Source organism: Pseudophryne corroboree, chromosome 1 (genome assembly GCF_028390025.1).
Source record: "Pseudophryne corroboree isolate aPseCor3 chromosome 1, aPseCor3.hap2, whole genome shotgun sequence".
NCBI classification, from domain to species: Eukaryota; Metazoa; Chordata; class Amphibia; order Anura; family Myobatrachidae; genus Pseudophryne; species Pseudophryne corroboree.
In genome coordinates this window covers 1,113,803,135-1,113,823,627 of record NC_086444.1, presented here as the reverse complement: position 1 = coordinate 1,113,823,627, position 20,493 = coordinate 1,113,803,135, and the positions used below count along the sequence as shown (strand labels likewise).

The 20,493-nt window shown below is 45.2% G+C and overlaps 1 protein-coding gene and 1 pseudogene across 3 annotated transcripts in view; one reads left to right on the top strand and one right to left on the bottom strand.

Annotated features, from left to right (window-relative positions):
• The window catches only part of NWD2 (NACHT and WD repeat domain containing 2), a 375,307-nt gene that overhangs the window by 106,020 nt on the left and 248,794 nt on the right, over positions 1-20,493 (bottom strand). The window lies entirely within an intron of this gene.
• LOC134952094 (5S ribosomal RNA) lies at positions 11,534-11,651 on the top strand (annotated as a pseudogene).

Here is a 20,493-nt window from a genome sequence, read left to right as displayed (position 1 = left end):
AATCATGTGGTCAATAAAGTTTGCCAGCAAAACTGCCTGTATGTTTCTTTGTGTGCTGTGCAGCACCATTGAAAATGGGTTTTTTTTATGGGTAAGGCAGATATAAAAACCCTTGTTGTACTGAGGACATGCCAAAATATCTTTATAGGATCCAAGAGAAACCTGTCTCTGTTGCTTACTGGATCTCCCTGTTAAATATTGGATGGAAAAATAGTTATTATGGTTATCATGATGGTTAACATCAAAACATTAATCTGTTTGAAGTTATATTATATAGTTAAAGAAAGAAAAAGCTGAGACTGAAATGATCTAAACCTTTCCACTTTTCTCCCTTCGCGCCACCATAATCAGTATAGGGCAGGGAATGGAAATGGACCAAAATACAGATTTTTCAGCTTGAAGAAGAAGGAAAGGAAAGAGACAGACTTAGAGAGTGGATAAGGTAGATAAGAATTATATCTTGGGAGACAAAATCTCTATTATCCACAAATAGGCTGACTAACACAATAGTGCCTGAAATAACAAGTACTGTCTTTATAGCAACATTGTTGAACCAATATATGCTTGCAATGAAAAAAGATTTTGCATGTATCCACAGTGTATCAACAGTATATCTGTCTAATTTGTTTCATAAATCCATGCCAGGTATCATTACGCTGTAACAGCCAGGGCATGCATAATAGCTTATTGCCTGTTAAAACCTGCATGGAAAACGGTGCTGGGGTGTCAGGAATAAATCAAGGGCAATACCTGTGCTATGATTGCCAGAGCCCTAATAAATTGCTGATTGCTCCTGATTATATCATGTCAAACACATGAAAACACAAGTTGACTTATGTCTAATATCACCATAAGTTTTTAAAGCACCTGAAAAACAATGATTCCCATATATGATAAATAATGCCTAAAGTGAATGGCATAAATTTGCCAAAAAGACCGGTACACTTAATGTAAAAATTAAATATATGTGTAGCTGGAGAATGGGAGACAAATATGGAGCAAGATAGGAGAAGATACTTATTGATCAATTGTGTGTCTCTCCCTGCTCGCTGTAAGACGCTGACCGCCGGACTTCATGCGCTAAGCGTCTATGCGGCTCGCCTGGTCTCCTCTCCTGTCGGTCTCTGGTCACGTGAGCGCGCTCACCGTGACAGCGTCCACCTCACCCGACGTACGTTTCACAGCAGCTTGTTCACGGGTAGCGTGAACTTAGGCGTCTGGACCTGACTTAAATCTGAAAGCGGAAGGAGATCAAGGCACCCAACAAACGAAAGACAAGGAGGGGGCGTAAGAGGAGGAAGAGGACGACAACAACAACAATGGGACCAATCACCACCAAGGAGACAACCAGCACGGAATACACGAAGAAGGTAACCATAGACTCTTTAACCCCATCTGATACCTCCTCACAACTCAAAATTATTAATCTCTCAGCACATAATCTAGATCATGATCAAATTCAAGTCTTGAGTAAAGGCCTTTCCTATTCTCCAACTGAAAATTTTAATAGATTCAAATGGGAGAAAGATTTGAGACTATTTAGTAGAAAGCTACTCCTCACGAAGTTTCACAATAGAAGATCTACATCTGAAATTGAAAGCACCCAATCAAATCAGACCGAAGAAAGTGACAATATGCCAACATCGGACCTGTCAGGACCAGAATTAGAAGCTCTGGAAGCCCTAAAGGCACTAGAATCAGAATCAACACCAATCATAGATCCCCAATGGGAGGTCAGCACGAGGTTCATTTGCAAGAAAAGATCTTCATTCTTCCCAACGGAGCAGACAAGCCCGGAGATACAGATATTCACTAAATTAGTATCAAAGAATTTGATCATATACATCTTCAGAAAACTAGAAGACTGCACAATTCCAATCTGTCTAGGAAAAAACTTAATGCCCTAAGAGAGATTGAATCATGGCAGGACGTGATTATCAAGCCATCAGACAAAGGTGATAATGTGGTGATATGGCCCCAAGAACAATATATACAGGAAGCATATCGACAGCTGGAAGATCAGACGTGCTATCAAAGAGTACTACTTAATCCCATGGAAAACTATAAGACATTATATAATAAAATCTTCACTAATGCACATGTGGAAGGTACTATAACATCCTCGGAATATCAGTATCTTCAGATAGCACATCCCAGTATCCCCACGTTCTATATGCTCCCCAAGATACATAAGAATATGATGCAACCACCGGGCAGACCGATTGTATCGGGGATAGGGTCACTCAGTGAAAAAGCCAGCATTTTTGTCGACTTACACCTGCAACACCATGTACTGGGCCTTCCTTCCTTTGTCCAGGACACCACAGACGTTCTTCGCAAGATTCATGATGTTAAACTTGAGAAAAATCAATATTTAGTCTCTCTTGACGTCGAGGCACTATATACTTCAATTGACCATGATAGAGGACTTGAAGCTGTCAATTACTTCATGAACATGGAAGGTATGGAGAAATTTCATGTATTTCTTGCTGTCTTCGATTCATACTCAGTCATAATCTTTTCACCTTTAATAACAGATTCTATTTGCAGACCAGGGGCACAGCTATGGGGGCAGCGTGTGCCCCCACGTATGCCAACATTTTCCTAGGATGGTGGGAACGTGAATTTGTGTTCAGTGATGGCAATGATGTCTTTACAGCTAATATCATCATGTGGGTAAGGTACATCGACGATATCCTGATGATATGGGAAGGTGACGTATAGATGCTACTCTTATTTATTGAACATTTAAATAACAACAATCTCAACATTCGCCTTACCCATCACATTAGTCAAGATGAACTCCCGTTTCTGGATGTTCTCATTTATAAAGATGGAAATGAAATGCTTTCAACAAAGCTGTATAGGAAGGAGACATCATCTAACACCTTGTTACATCAGACCAGCTCCCATTTCCCTCCCACAATGGAGAATATACCTAAGGGGGAGTATTTACATTTAAGAAGGAACTGCTCCAATGACCTTGACTTTGTGGAACAAAGCAAAGACCTCTCGAACAGATCACGTGAGAGAGGATACAGCAATACATCTATCAAGAAAGCGAGCAGAAACATTCAGACTATCCAGAGAGAGCAATTAATTTTTGAAAAGAAACAAAAGAAACAAGATGATAATATCATCAGGTTTGTTGGGGGTTTCTGTCAAGAGTGGTATCACGTCAAACAAGCTATCCAAAAACATTGGGGAATCCTCCATCTGGACCCCATCCTATCTGAGAAACTTGGACCACAAGTATCCATGAGTTGGAGGAGATCAAGAAATTTGAAAGATAGACTGGTGTCCAGCCATTTCCAACCATCTTGAGGGAAGTCACAGACTACTATTGGTACACATCCATGTGGTCACTGCAAAGCATGTCAATATATTCTCAAGACCGATCATATCCAGGATCGCTATGGAAAAGACATCAAATTCAGGCATTTTATTAACTGCTCTACGGAAGGAGTGATCTATTGTATTGTGTGCGGCTGTGGAAAAAGATATGTGGGCATGACGACTAGAGCCCTCAAGCAAAGAATTTTGGAACACGTCGGATCCATTCGTAATGCAACCAAAGATTTACAAAAAATGAAGCAAATCACCTCTGTAGCACGACACTTTGTCTCTAACCATGCAGGTCAGTGGGATGAACTCAGAGTATGTGGACTAGAAAAAGTGAAACTTGGCATACGAGGAGGAGATTGGACCAATACCCTTCTACGGAAGGAATGTGAATGGACTTTCAAATTAGACTCATTACATCCACAAGGATTGAATGAAACTATGAATTTTGGAGCATTTCTTCCAACTTGACCAATCAACTACTGTGTATATATATGTACATATATGCAATTACGTTAAAATAATTATCAATTATTTTTCATAGGAAAAGTGAAGTTACCCCATTATTACAGCATTCTTATTTAATATATTTTTTTTCTTTCCCAACACATAATTGATATAGCCTTGTCACCTATTCTTCATTTATTTGTAAGATATCAAGACACTTTTTTCATAACTTTTCCTCATATATTTTTTCACTCATAATTATCAGCATAAAATATATATTTTTTATTAAAAATATTTCCTATTATTAGTTTACAGCGCTGATATGTCTTTATCACCACACTTCCCACAGCACATCTGTTTATTAGCCTCTTCATAAGTTTACACACATAACTATTCAGGGCACAATTTCCCTACTTTTTTCTTTTTTCTTCTTTTTTCCCCAACACCTACTTCACCCTCCCTCCCCCTCTAGAACTATTCACGTTATCAAACTATTTTATGCTGCACCTATACTTTTTGCATCAATTGCTTTCATATATTATTAATTCAACATGGTCCATATTCTTCCCCACACCATTTATTAAAATAAGAATTTACTCACCGGTAATTCTATTTCTCGTAGTCCGTAGTGGATGCTGGGTACTCCGTAAGGACTATGGGGTATAGACAGGCTCCGAAGGAGACTGGGCACTCTTAAAAGAAAGATTAGGTACTATATCTGGTGTGCACTGGCTCCTCCCTCTATGCCCCTCCTCCAGACCTCAGTTAGGGAAACTGTGCCCGGAAGAGCTGACATTACTAGGAAAGGATTTGGAATCCAGGGTAAGACTCATACCAGCCACACTGTACAACTCGTGATAACTATACCCAGTTAACAGTATGAACAATAACTGAGCCTCTCTCAACAGATGGCTCATACAATAACCCTTTAGTTAAGCAATAACTATATACATGTATTGCAGAGAGTCCGCACTTGGGACGGGCTCCCAGCATCCACTACGGACTACGAGAAATAGAATTACCGGTGAGTAAATTCTTATTTTCTCTGACGTCCTAGTGGATGCTGGGTACTCCGTAAGGACCATGGGGATTATACCAAAGCTCACAAACGGGCGGGAGAGTGCGGATGACTTTGCAGCACCGAATGAGCAAACTCAAGGTCCTCCTCAGCCAGGGTATCAAACTTGTAGAATTTTGCAAAAGTGTTTGAACCCGACCAAGTATCAGCTCGGCAAAGTTGTAAAGCCGAGACCCCTCGGGCAGCCGCCCAAGAAGAGCCCACCTTCCTCGTGGAATGGGCTTTTACTGATTTAGGATGCGGCAGTCCAGCCGCAGAATGTGCAAGCTGAATGGTGCTACAGATCCAGCGAGCAATAGTCTGCTTTGAAGCAGGAGCACCCAGCTTGTTGGGTGCATGCAGGATAAATAGCGAGTCAGTTTTTCTGACTCTAGCCGTCCTGGAAACAAAGTTTCAGGGCCCGGACTACGTCCAGCAACTTGGAATCCTCCAAGTCCCTAGTAGCCGCAGGCACCACAATAGGTTGGTTCAAATGAAAAGATGATACCACCTTAGGGAGAAATTGGGGACGAGTCCTCCATTCTGCCCTTTCCATATGGAAGATCAGATATGGGCTTTTACATGACAAAGCCGCCAATTCTGACACACGCCTAGTCCAAGCTAAGGCCAAAAGCATGACCACTTTCCACGTGAGATATTTTAGCTCCACGGTCTTAAGTGGCTCAAACCAGTGGGATTTTAGGAATCCAACACACGTTAAGATCCCAAGGTGCCACTGGAGGCACAAAAGGGGCTGAATATGCAGCACCCCTGTAACAACGTCCGAACTTCAGGCAGTGAAGCCAGTTCTTTTTGAGAGAAAAAGGGATAGGGCCGAAATCTTGGCCTTTATGGATCCTAATTTTAGGCCCATAGTCACTCCTGACTGTAGGAAGTGCAAGAATCGACCCCCTGGAATTCTTCTGTAGGGCCTTCCCGGCCACACACCAAGCAACCTATTTTCGCCATATACAGTGAAAAAGTCTTGCTGTCACGTCTTTCCTAGCCTTTATCAGCGCAGGAATAACTGCATCCGGAATGCCCTTTTACGCTAGGATCCGGCGTTCAACCGCCATGCCGTCCAACGCAGCCGCGGTAAGTCTTGGATCAGACAGGGTCCCTGTTGCAACATGTCCTGACTGAGAGGCAGAGGCCATGGGTCCTCTGAGAGCATTTCTTGCAGTTCCGGGTACCGAGTCCTTCTTGGCCAATCCGGAGCAAAGAATATTGTTCACACTCCTCCGTTTATTACAATTCTCAGCCCTTGGGTCTGAGAGGAAGAGGAGGGAATATATAGACCGACTGGAACACCCACAGAGTTACTAGTGCGACCACAGCTATCGCCTGAGAGTCCCTTGACCCAGCGTAAAACCTTTTTTATCTTTTTATTGAGGTGGGACGCCATGTAGTCCACCTGAGGCAGTTTCCATCAATTTGCAAAACTGCGTGAAGACTTCCTGATGAAGTCACCACTTTCCCGGGTGGAGGTCGTGTCCACTCCCGGAATGAACACTGCTGACAGTGCGCTTACTTGATTCTCCGCCCAGCGAAGAATTCTGGTGGCTTCTACCCTCGCCACCCTGCTCCTTGTGCCGCCCTGGCGGTTTGCATGAGCCCCTGCGGTCTGACTGGATCAGAACCGGTTGGTCGCGAAGCAGGAACTCCGCTTGACTTAGGGCGTTGTATATGGCCCTTAGTTCCAGGATATTGATGTGAAGGCAAGTCTGTTGGCTTGACCACAAACCTTGGAATTTTCTTCCCTGTGTAATTGCCGCCCACCCTCGGAGGCTTGCATCCGTGGTCACCAGGACCGAGTCCTGAATGCCGAATCTGCGGCCCTCGAGAAGGTGAGCACTCCGCAGCCACCACAGGAAAGACACCCTGGCCCTGGGGGATAGGGTGATTAACCGTTGCATCTGAAGATGTGATCCGGACCACCTGTCCAGTAAGTTCCATTGTCCTTGCATGGAACCAGCCGAAGGGGATGGCCTCGTATGATGCCATCATCCTTCCCAGGACTCGAGTGCAGTGATGCACTGACACCTGTTTTGGTTTTCAATGGATTCCTGACCAGTGTCATGAGCTCCTGAGCTCTCTCTATCGGGAGATAAACCCTCTTCTGGTCTGTGTCTAGGATCATGCCTAGGCGAGGCAGATGAGCTGTAGGAACCAACTGCGACTTTGGAATATATAGAATCCAGTCGTGTTGCCGTTTCACTTCCAGAGAAGGTGATACGCTGTCCAGCAACTGCTCTCTTGATCTCGCTTTTATGAGGAGATCATCCAAGTATGTGATAATAGTGACACCTTGCTTCCGCAGGAGCACCATCATATCCGCCATTACCTTGGTGAAATTGGTAATGACAATCCCGTACCGCAATTCTGAGGTACGCCTGATGAGGTGGATAAATGGGGACACGAAGGTATGCATCCCTTATGTCCCGATTCATTTCAGGCATGCAATGACCGCTCTTAGCGATTCCATCTTGAACCTGAACCTTTTCAGGTATATGTTCAGGGATTTTAATTCAATATGGGTCTAACCGAACCGTCTGGTTTCGGGATTATAACATGGTCGAATAATAACACCCTCTTGTTGAAGGAGGGGACCCTTGACCACCACCTGTTGAAGATACAATTTACGAATTGCAGTTAACACTGGCTCCCTCTCTTGGGGGGAAGCCCGCCGGGTCCTCGGTGAGGGGGCATCTTCTCACAGTCCAGCCTGTATCCCTGCGATACAATTTCTATTGCCCAGGGATCTAACAGGGAGTGAACCCACTTGTGGCTGAACTTACGAAGACGTGTCCCCACGGGCCTAGCTCCGCCTGTGGTGCCCCAGCGACATGCGGTGGATTTTTGTAGAGGCCGGGAAGGACTTCTGTTCCTGGGGACTAGCTGTGTTGTACAGCTTCTTTCCTCTGCCCCCGGCTCTGACAAGAAAGGACGCACCTCAGACTTTCTTGTTTCTTTATTCGAAAAGCTGCATTTAATAATGTCGTGCTTTCCTAGGCTGTGCAGGAATATAAGGCAACATATCAGAATTACCAGCTATAACTGTGGAGACTAGGCCTGAGAACCTTTCTCCACACAATCCTTAGCCTTCCATATGCCTCTTAAGTCGGCATCATCTGTCCAATGTATATTCTACAGGACACGTCAAGCAGAAATCGACATAGCTTTTGTCTCTAGGACCCAGTATACTCATGTTCCTTTGGGCATGCTTTATAATTATATATCTATCACTTAAGACAGCATCTTAAAATATTTATATGCATACTAGGGTCTCAATCTCTGCTGATAAGGTACCTGTCCATGCTGCCACAGCGCTATAAACCCATGCCGACACAATCGCCGGTCTGGGTAGTATACTAGAATGTGCACGCTATCTGCAGGATCCCTGAGAATAGCTAGTGCAAACAGGACACCCAAGGGGAAGATTCTCAACACATCCTGGCCCTAGTGGGGAAAGGATACAGCCTGAGAATTCTCTTGTGGTAAGCTGCCGTCTCTTGTCTGGAGATTCCCACTCTTTTTCCTCATGAGAGGAGGGAAATTTACCTCAGCATTCTTCCCCTTAACATGTGTACTCTCGTGTCAGGGACAGATGAGTCATCAGTGATATGCAAATCATTTTTTATTCCAATAATCATATATTGAATATCTTTTAGCCCTCTTGGCTGTAACTTTGCATTATCGTAGTCGACAGTGGAGTTAAACTCCGTGTCGATACTTTGTTATTTTGGATAGTGAGCATAGAGAGACTCTGAAGGACTCTGTGACATAGGGACAGACCAGGGTAGATTTCCTTTCTGTTCCCTAACCTTTTGTGCAATAATTTTACCTCAGCACTTACACATATCCAAACAGGTGTCAGCGTTGTTGACGGAGACACCCTCCCACATACTTATCCGCTCTATCACCTCCTTAGAGGAGCCTTTTACCTCAGACATGTCGACACACGCGTACCGACACACCACACACACAGGGGATGCTCTATTTGAAGACGGTTCCCCCACCAGGCCCTTTGGAGAGACAGAGAGAGAGTATGCCAGCACACACCACAGCGCTATATAATACAGGGATGTACACTATACTGAGTGATTTTTCCCCTATAGCAGCTTATATACACAGTTTTGCGCCTAAATGTATGTGCCCCCCCTCTCTTTTTTACCCTTTGTGTACCAGGATACTGCAGGGGAGAGCCTGGGGAGCTTCCTTCCAGTCGAGCTGTGAAGAGAAAATGGCGTCGGTGTGCTGAGGAAGAAGGCCCGGCCCCCTCAGCGGCGGGCTTCTGTCCTTTTATGTACTTTAATGGCGGGGGGTTAATGCACATATGCAGTTTATCAGACTGTATTATGTGCTTTTCGCCAAGTAAGGTAATCTAATTGCTGCCCAGGGCGCCCCCCCAGCGCCCTGCACCCATCAGTGACCGGAGTGTGTGGTGTGCTAAGGGAGCAATGGCGCACAGCTGCAGTGCTGTGCGCTACCTTAATGAAGACCGGAGTCTTCAGCCGCCGATTTTCAACTTCTCTTCGTTCTTCTGGCTCTGCAAGGGGGACCGGACGACCGAGGACTGGGCCTGTGTTCGATCCCTCTGGAGCTAATGGTGTCCAGTAGCCTTAGAAGCCCAAGCTAGCTGCAGGCAGGTAGGTTCGCTTCTCTCCCCTCAGTCCCATGTAGCAGTGAGTCTGTTGCCAGCAGATCTCACTGAAAATAAAAAACCTAACAAATACTTTCTTTTCTAGGAAGCTCAGGAGAGCCCCTAGGGTGCATCCAGCTCTGGCCGGGCACAGATACTAACTGAGGTCTGGAGGAGGGGCATAGAGGGAGGAGCCAGTGCACACCAGATATAGTACCTAATCTTTCTTTTAAGAGTGCCCAGTCTCCTGCGGAGCCCGTCTATACCCCATGGTCCTTATGGAGTACCCAGCATCCACTAGGACGTCACAGAAATTCTATTTATCACTGGTTACTTAGACTTAATTGCTGGTTAATGTGTTTATAATTTTTTATCAAAAGATCATTTACATTGCTCGGGCTTTAATAATAATTATACATTTCCTCTCTTTGTGTATCATAATTAATGGATAGGACATTTATTCGGGATTTAAAAAACCATGCAGTATTTATTCTCCCTTTTAATGTATATCACAAGTTATGGGCAGGACATCTATTCAGGATTTACCTATACCCGCATTTAACATTAAGCTCATTTCCACCTTCTTTAAATGGTGTCAGACTTTAATCTTGTTAGAAACTAACAGGGCAGCCGTGAGTGGCTACCCTTTCAGATTTAAGTCAGGTCCAGACGCCTAAGTTCACGCTACCCGTGAACAAGCTACTGTGAAATGTACGTCGGGTGAGGTGGACGCGGTCACGGTGAGCGCGCTCACGTGACCAGAGACCGGCAGGAGAGGAGACCAGGCGAGCCGCATAGACGCTTAGCGCATGAAGTCCGGCGGTCAGCGTCTTACAGCGAGCAGGGAGAGACACACAATTGATCAATAAGTATCTTCTCCTATCTTGCTCCATATTTGTCTCCCATTCTCCAGCTACACATATATTTAATTTTTACATTAAGTGTACCGGTCTTTTTGGCAAATTTATGCCATTCACTTTAGGCATTATTTATCATATATGGGAATCATTGTTTTTCAGGTGCTTTAAATACTTATGGTGATATTAGACATAAGTCAACTTGTGTTTTCATGTGTTTGACATGATATAATCAGGAGCAATCAGCAATTTATTAGGGCTCTGGCAATCATAGCACAGGTATTGCCCTTGATTTATTCCTGACACCCCAGCACCGTTTTCCATGCAGGTTTTAACAGGCAATAAGCTATTATGCATGCCCTGGCTGTTACAGCGTAATGATACCTGGCATGGATTTATGAAACAAATTAGACAGATATACTGTTGATACACTGTGGATACATGCAAAATCTTTTTTCATTGCAAGCATATATTGGTTCAACAATGTTGCTATAAAGACAGTGCTTGTTATTTCAGGCACTATTGTGTTAGTCAGCCTATTTGTGGATAATAGAGATTTTGTCTCCCAAGATATAATTCTTATCTACCTTATCCACTCTCTAAGTCTGTCTTTTTCCTTTCCTTCTTCTTCAAGCTGAAAAATCTGTATTTTGGTCCATTTCCATTCCCTGCCCTATACTGATTATGGTGGCGCGAAGGGAGAAAAGTGGAAAGGTTTAGATCATTTCAGTCTCAGCTTTTTCTTTCTTTAATTATATAATATAACTTCAAACAGATTCATGTTTTGATGTTAACCATCATGATAACCATAATAACTATTTTTCCATCCAATATTTAACAGGGAGATCCAGTAAGCAACAGAGACAGGTTTCTCTTGGATCCCATAAAGATATTTTGGCATGTCCTCAGTACAACAAGGGTTTTTATATCTGCCTTACCCATAAAAAAAAAACATTTTCAATGGTGCTGCACAGCACACAAAGAAACATACAGGCAGTTTTGCTGGCAAACTTTATTGACCACATGATTTAAACCTCCGTATACCTATACGTTTGGGTTACAATTTGGTGCAATGACGGTCAAACATATATATCTCTATTAAGAGATCAATTTTTCATTACAGCAACCAGGTTTAGTGTCTACCTATTAGCTGCATACCAGCTGTAGTTTTCTGCCTTACCAACTATAATCTACTACCATACCACACCGCGCATGCCCAATCTCGTCCGATCTTGGAAGCAATACGTGTTGGGCCTGGTCAGTACTTAGGTGGATGACCACTAAGGAATACCAGGTGTTGTAGGTTTTTTGACGGCGCTACATCGGTTATTGCACTAACCTCGTAGTATAACGGATTAATGCCTGGTGGGCCTGCAATTAATGCCTTATTTATTCATCAATATATTCACAGTCTTAGCTTAAATTGGTGGTTTATATTTTATAGCCACATTTTAGACAAAAAAATCTTTTTTGGTGTACCTATATCTTATCTAAATATCATTAAAGGTTACGTTTTAATTATTTCATCTTTACATTATTGTTTATATATATTTAAAATCATAACGGTTTCCAAGAGTGAGTGCTCCCAGCAAAGGTCACTTTTCTTTGTTTTTCTTTTTCCCATTACCTATGTATTTGGACCTATGGGAGCACCATCGACAATCACCATTTTTATCTACTTATAGAAGTTTTTTCTAAATGGTAGATGGTGATAAATTCCAGAATAATTTCTTGTTGGTCGGTTTTCTTGGAAACTTCATCAAAATAGTAATTTATTTAACATCACTTAGTCCTGTGCGGCATCCTTAACCCAATTCCTTTACTGCCTACTGCAAATTAGATTGCAGATTGAACACACCACACCCAAATCTAACTTTCTCTGCACATGTTATATCTGTCCCCACTGCAGTGCACATGGTTTTGCCCAATTGCTATCAAAAATCCTGCAGCGATCAACTTGGAATTACCCCCTACCCCCCATGGTTTTGCCCAACTGCTAACAAATTTGCTGCTGCAATCAACTCAGAATTAGGCCCCTAAAAGCCACATTTTGCATGTTTTGGATTGCATGCAAGTCCTTCCCTCATGATTTCAGGAGCCATTTTACACTGGACATGACTGGAAATTAATGTTATTGATGTTAATAATACAGGTCCAAATTACATGATTTTTGCTGTTTCCAATTTGAAGAAATTCAGCTCAAAAGTCATACCTAAAACACTTGAGGGTGGTTTTGCCAAACCCAAACCCAAAACAAAACAATAATTTAGAACCAAAATCAAAACCAAAACACGTCTGTGCATATCTTTACTTTATTTACACTGCTCCTCCAGTTCAGAAATCTTGATTGTTGCATAATATAACATATTTACACTCACCAAGCCACCTTTCACCATAAATCATAACAGATTCAAGCACACTTTAAGTTCTCTCCTTTGGCACAATACTTTAGCTGAAATTACTGTACTTTTCTCTTTAGTTGCATATATGAACTCCTCAGTCCACCAGCACAGTTCTTATCACAGCAAAACAATGGGCTAAATGTAAGAAGTTCTGTGAGCTTATATGTATATTGGAGCCTCATTGTTCATGGTCAGCACTATAATGGTGGCTTCCCCCTTCTCTGTCACAGCACTAGCACCTCTCTATTAATATAATGGTTGTGGCTCTTGGAGGCTGCCATGTACCCAACTTGAGATCTCCCTTTTTCCATCCCAGGTTCCTAGTATAATGGACCGTTTCTTCTCTCATGGGAAACCGTGTCTTATTAGACTTGGAACCCCATGTGACCAGTGGCAGAACAGGGACCACCACCCTACTGGGAATACCGGGCAGCAGTCATTATTTTGACTGCCGGCATTTTGACTGTTGTTGGAATTGCGGCGTCTGTATTTCAACCGCTGTGATCCATACTGTCGGGAAAATTACTGCATCCAGTTTAACAAACCAAGTACTTTGGCACCAGGGACTGGCACTTTGTGGCTGAAGTGCTTTTTTGTTTGGGCCACCACAAAACAACCTACAGTACCAATAGGCTTAAGACAGTTAACAGTGTCGTTAATCCGCTTTACATTTGGAAGCAGTGGCGGCGCCAGATGTGGGGCTGCAGCGCAGTCCAAAATTCAGATAGACGAGCCACCCCAAACACTGCCAAACATCACCATCTGGGATTCACTGGCAGTAAGTGTGTCTCCCCTATTTACATTTTGGACTGCGCTGCAGCCCCACCTCTGGTTGGAAGAAATCTTTCTCATCCTCATCCGTATCAGTATTAACATCATCACATAATATGAACTCAACCACACTGGAATGCACTATTACAGAAGTCTCTGTACTTTGACATAATTGCCGGTAAAGGCCTTCCTCATGGAATTTGTAGTTCATTTTTATGAATGGTCATTAGGTCGACAGGTCACAAGGTCGACATGAGTTTTTCAAATTTTTTGGGGATTTTACCATACTTGACGATCCACGTGGACTACGAATGGAACGGTAACCTGTGCCGAGCGTAGCGAGGCACCTTGCCCGAAGCATGATGAGCGAAGCGAGCCATGCAAGGGGTCATGGTGCACTAATTGGGGTTCCCCATCACTTTACGAATAAAAGGACACCAAAAAAAGTCCAAAAACTCATGTCGACCTTTTTACCTGTTGACCTAGTACATGTCGACCTAATTCCCTTGTGAACCTAGTGCATGTCGACCTAATGCCCACGTTGACCTTCAGTGGTCGACATAATGACTATCGAGCTAAGTTGAGTCGACCCAACGATCCATACCCTTCTTTGAGACCTGACCAGATGTCAAAATGTTGTGTCACTCTGGTGCACTGAGTTTAATCATCCTATCACCAGTGTTTTTTTTTGGGAAACCTCAGTTTTTCAGGGCAACAGTAGTTGCAGGAGAGGAGACGTCATCGTGTCATGTGCCACTTGAGCTGACAACTTGCTCGCAAGGAGCTCTTTGCATCTCTTAAGATCTGTGTCAGTTGGAAAGAAATACATTAGGGGGGTCATTCCGAGTTGTTCGCTCGTTGACGATTTTCACTATATTGCGATTAGTCGCTTACTGCGCATGCGCAAGGTTCGCAGATCGCATGCGCTTAGTTATTTTACACAAAAGTTAGGTATTTTACTCACGGCATAACGAGGTTTTTTCATCGTTCTGGTGATCGTACTGTGATTGACAGGAAGTGGGTGTTTCTGGGCGGAAACTTGCCATTTTCTGGGCGTGTGTGAAAAAACGCTGGCGTTTCTGGGAAAAACGCGGGAGTGTCTGAAGAAACGGGGGAGTGTCTGGGCGAACGCTGGGTGTGTTTGTGACGTCAAACCAGGAACGAAACTGACTGAACTGATCGCAATGGCTGAGTAAGTCTCGAGCTACTCAGAAACTGCTAAGAAATTTCTATTCGCAATTCTGCTAATCTTTCGTTCGCAATTCTGCTATGCTAAGATACACTCCCAGAGGGCGGCGGCTTAGCGTGTGCAATGCTGCTAAAAGCAGCTAGCGAGCGAACAACTCGGAATGAGGGCCTATGTACGACTTAAACTTAGGATCAATTATGGTTGCCAAAATGATCCATGCCTTTTAGATGATTGTCCCTTTAAAAAAGTCTGAGTTCGGCCGGCAACCCGTAATGAACTCTGACTTCATAACATCCCGCCCTTTGTGTTACATACTGCTGCTGCTGAAGGTGATACACCCACCCAGTGGTCTGTCACAGTCATGCAATCTTTAGTTTGACCAGTACCACTTGTCCACATATCTGTTGTTAGGTGGACAGTGTGTATAATGGCATTTTGTAGGCCAAGAATTAGTTTTTTCTTAATGTCCTGGTACAGGCAAGGAAATGCTTTTCAGGAAAAATGGAACTGAGATGGAATTTGGTACTGGGGACACAGGACCTCAATTAACTGTCTAAAACCAGATGCATTAATGGTGGATAATGGGTACAGATCTAATAATAGTATAGCCATTATGGCTTCAGTGAACCACTGTGCAACTGGGTGGCATCTTTCATACTTGCTGCTTCTTTCAAAGGATTGTTTACAGTCAATTGTTGTTTGTAACTACTAGTAGTCTTCTTAGTCCCCTTCTGGGATGAAGATTCACTTCCAGTGGCAGCAGCAGGCTTAGCGCTCAAGGATTCTTCTGAGGAATCCTGGATAGGGAAGGCGTCAGTTAGCCTTAGCAAATTGGATGCAAGAGGACTACTTTCTATCATTAATGAGGATACTGATGATGAAGGCGCTGTCAGTGAAAATTGCATGTGCTGGTATCTAACTGACAGATAGGAGCTACTTGATGTTTGACTGCATGGGATTATTTCAGAAGATTTTTCAGATTTTGACAAATACTTTGTATGAACTCGCTGCAAATGATGTAAAAGGGAGGAGGATTCTAGATGGTTAACATCCCTACCTCTACTTTATTTGGCTTTAAAACACTACAGCTGGCTTGACAATTGTCAGGATTTGGGTAAAAATAATTCCACACACATGAGGTGGATTTTTTAGTCTTATGCCCAAGCATGACAATGGCCTTCTTCTTATCATGGTCATGAACTGCTGCCACTGGTGCCTGACTTACAACATCCTCATGAGCAACAGCTTCATTAATTGCATCATCTACAAACATATCTCCATCATCCTGTTGTACTTCCACAGTGTCATCCTCAATTTCTACATTTGCAGAGGGTACAGAAATGGTGGAAGGAGGCTTCTCTACGAGTACAGTAGAAGAAATGTCAGATTTTTTTTATTTCATGTGCCCTTTCTTAATCCCTCTATGACCTTGAGCACCGGCTTTCGTAGATGTTGAAGTACTAATATCATGATCATCATGACTGCCAGCAACCACAGCACTAGTACTTGGTTGCTGCTACTGTCTGTACTGTCTTCCATCAACTAATCATGATCCATATCGACTCACAGCGCTCTTGTTATTAACGCGGTGGCACTGCTTGGCCCTGAACACACACAATTTTTAAAAAAATATTTATTTCTTCACAAATGAAAACTTCACACTGCAGACTTACAGTGATTATATCTATTGCAGTAGTATGGCACCTACTGAGCTTTATTGAACAAGCTGTGCAAAAAAACAACTTTTTTCAGTTTTTTTCACAAATGACATCAACTTCATCAAAAACGTATGGGATCAAAAGTGTGCACTGTGCATCAAGAAAGGGTTAATGCTACCCCTATATTAGGAGCTCTGGGCTGCAATTTAAGCAAACAAAACAAAAAACACCAGTGTGCACCAAGGGTTAATGCTGTCCCCAGTGCTGGATTAACAATGGGGCGGGTGGAGACGCAGGTCCAGGCCCCCCCCATGAAAATAGGCCCAGACAGTACTGGTAGACATTGGCGACAAGAATTTTTTCTTTATTATTCTGTCACCACCATCAGTGGCCATCATAAGTCCCGCCCACTGCCTCCCTCTGCCCCTCCCTGTGCGGATACAGTGCTAAGAGGCTGGATGTTTCCTCCCCCTCCTCCTCTAGGATGTTTCCGTGGGCAGTTGCCGTGGCTCAACGCCGCAGGATCCAAATTATAGAGACCCACTGCTGCTGCCGCTAAAGACGGGGACCCGCTGCTACCACCGCTAAAGACAGGAACCCGCTGCTGCTGCCGCTAAAGACGGGGACCCGATGCTGCTGACTCTAAAGACGGGGACCCGCTGTTGCCGGCGCTAAAGACGAGGACCCGCTGCTATTAAAAGTACAAACTACAAAGTGCCGTCTGTACGGTAAGAGGAGGAGGGGGGTGTTAGGGGATGCCTGGTCACATAATACCAAAGTGCACCTGTAAATAAGGGGAGGGTTAGGGGTTACCTGTCTCAACCCTTTCTCTCTCTTTACCCCCTTTTCTCTCTCTCTCTGTCCGTGTCTCCTCACCACTCGCTCTGTACCCCCTTTTCTCTCTCTCTGTCTCTCCTTGTCTCCTCCCCTTCTCTTTCTCTCTGTATATCCCCACACTCTCTCTCTGTTTCTCACCCCTTCTCTCTCTCTGTCTGTGTCTCCCCTCTCTCTCTGTCTCTCCTCTTATCTCTGTGTCTCCCCGTTCTCTGTTTTCCCCTTCTTTCACTCTGTCTCCCCCTTCTTTCTGTCTCCCCCTTCTCTCTCTCTGTGTATCCCCCCTTCTCTCACCCACTTCTCTCCCCCTCTCTTTCTGTCTCCACCATCTCTCTCTCTCCTCTGTCTCCCCCTTCTTTCTCTCTGTGTTCTCCCTCCTTTCTCTCTGTGTCCCCCCTTCTCTCTATCTGTCTCCCCCTTCTTTCTCTCTGTGTCTCCCCCTTCTCTATCTGTGTCTTGCCCATTCTCTCTCTCTGTGCGTCAGCCCCCTTCTCTCTCCGTGTTCCCCACTTCACTCTCTCTCCCTCCCCCTTCTCTCTGTGTCTCACCCCTTCTCTCCCTCCCCTCTCTCTTCCTGTGTCCCCCCCCCTCTCTCTCTCTGTCTCCCCCTTCTTTTACTGTGTCTCCCACTTCTCTCTCTGTCTCCCCCTTCTTTCACTCTGCGTCTCCCCCTTCTCTCTCTCTGTCTTCCCCTTCTCTCTGTCTCCCACCTTCTCCCCTTTTCTCTGTCTCCCCCTTCTCTGTGTGTGTCTCCCCCTTCTATCTCTCTGTATCCCCCCTTCTCTCTGTGTATCCCCCTTCTCTCTCCCATCCCCCCTCTCTCCCTCCCACTTCTCCCCCTTCTTTCTCCTCTGTGTCTACCGCTTCTCTCTGTCTCCCCCTTCTTTCTCTCTGTCTTCCTTTTCTTTCTCTGTGTCTCCCCCTTCTCTCTCCCTCTGTGTCTCCTCATTCTCTGTTTTCCCCTTCTTTCACTCTCTCTCCCCTTTCTTTCTGTCTCCCCCTTCTCTCTCTCTCTCTCTGTGTATCTCCCCTTCTCTCTCTCCCACTTCTCCCCCTCTCTCGCTGTCTCCACCATCTCTCTCTCTCCTCTGTGTCTCCCCCTTCTTTCTCTCTGTGTCCTCCTTCCTTTCTCTCTGTGTCCCCCCCTTCTCTCTCTCTGTCTCCCCCTTCTTTCTTTCTGTGTCTCCCCCTTCTCTATCTGTGTCTTGCCCATTCTCTCTCTCTGGTGGTCATTCCGAGTTGTTTGCTCGTTGCCGATTTTCGCTATGCTGCGATTTGTTGCTAAATGCGCATGCGCATGGTACGCAGCGTGCATGCGCTTAGTTATTTAACACAAAACTTGGTGGATTTGCTGGTGTTCGTGCGACGCTTTTCAGTCGCACTGCTGATCGTTGAATGATTGACAGGAAAGGGGCGTTTCTGGGTGGTAACTGAGCGTTTTCCGGGAGTGTGGTAAAAAACGCAGGCGTATCAGGGAAAAACGCGGGAGTGTCTGGAGAAACGGGGGAGTGGCTGGCCGAACGCAGGACATGTTTGTGACGTCAAACCAGGAACTAAACAGACTGAGCTGATCGCAATCTAGGAGTAGGTCTGGAGCTACTCAGAAACTGCAAGAAAATATTTAGGAGCAATTCTGCTAATCTTTCGTTCGCTATTCTGCTATGCTAAGGTACACTCCCAGAGGGCGGCGGCCTAGCGTTTGCAATGCTGCTAAAAGCAGCTAGCGAACGAACAACTCGGAATGAGGGCCTCTGTGCGTCAGCCCCCTTCTCTCTCCGTGTTCCCCACTTCACTCTCTCTCCCTCCCCCTTCTCTCTGTCTCACCCCTTCTCTCCCTCCCCCCTCTCTTCCTGTGTTCCCCCTCTCTCTCTCTCTGTCTCCCCCTTCTTTTACTCTGTGTCTCCCACTTCTCTCTCTGTCTCCCCCTTCGTTCACTCTGCGTCTCCCCCTTCTCTCTCTCTGTCTCCCCCTTCTCTCTCTGTCTCCCACCTTCTCCCCTTTTCTCTGTCTCCCCCTTCTCTGTGTGTCTCCCCCTTCTATCTCTCCCATCACCCCTCTCTCCCCCTTCTCTCTCTCCCACTTCTCCCCCTTCTTTCTCCTCTGTGTCTACCCCTTCTCTCTCTGTCTTCCTTTTCTTTCTCTGTGTCTCCCCCTTCTCTCTCCCTCTGTGTCTCCCCCTTCTCTCTCCGTCTGTCTTCCCCTTCTCCCTCTGTGTCTCAACCCTTACCTCTCTGCGTTTCTCCCTCTTCGCTGCACCTCCCCCTTCTCTCTATCTGTGTCTACCCACTTCTGTGTGTCTTCCCCACCCTTCTCTCTTCCCTCTCTCCACCCTATCTCTCCCCCTCCTCACCCATGCTCTGGGTTGCACTGCGGACAGTTAAATGCTCAGCACCAGTGTGACTGTGCACCAATAAAGGGTTAATGTCTGGTGGTTGGTTAATGAAACACTGCCCTGTAGGAGCTCTGGGCTGTGTGCACCAGTAAATCAAATGATTTCAATGACTATCAAAGATTAATTTGCTGCCCTGACAATCAGACTCTGGTATATCTTGGGTGGGATGTACTAAGGGAAAAATGCGAAAACCCCCAGTTTTCGGGGGTTTTACCGCATTTTCAAATGTAAAAGGACCCCACCGCCGTTTTTTCGCCGCCCAGGGTATCGCCATCTCTGGATGGCAATACCCTATAGAAGCCTATGGGCTTCTTATCGCCGGCTGCCACAACCCGCCACCTCTGCCGCCCCCGCTGCAGACGCCGACCCCACTCCCCCCCCCGGCATACCTTCCTCCAGGCAGCCCTGGTCCCGGAAGGTCATGTCCTCCTTCCCCTAGCAACGCAGCCAGAGGTCCTTCTGGGTGCATGGGGGAGGAGGAGGCGCCGGTGGTCAGCCTGCTGCCTTGTTCCCGGCAGCTGAGGTGAAGGAGAGCCCAGGGAGGTGACGGAGACTCCTCGAACACCACCTTACAGGTATCGCGGGGGGGGGAGGGGGGGGTACAAATCTGATCAAAATCACTGTGATGGGCGGCGAGGGACGGTGGTGTATATTAATACATCCCGCCCCTTGTGTAATATGGTACCCAAATCAACGCTGGAAGCGCTTATATCAAATCCAAAACACATGTGATCCAGTGCCGGGAAGATGACATTTTGCCTCATTTTAAAATCTGAGCCTGGCCAGGAATACCTGAGCAATGATTCAGAAATCGGAAGTTTGGGTGGGCCCTCACAACATCCTAGAGCACACTACATTATGAGATAGGAGGAAAATTTGTCATGGGGACAGTTGTAAAGATA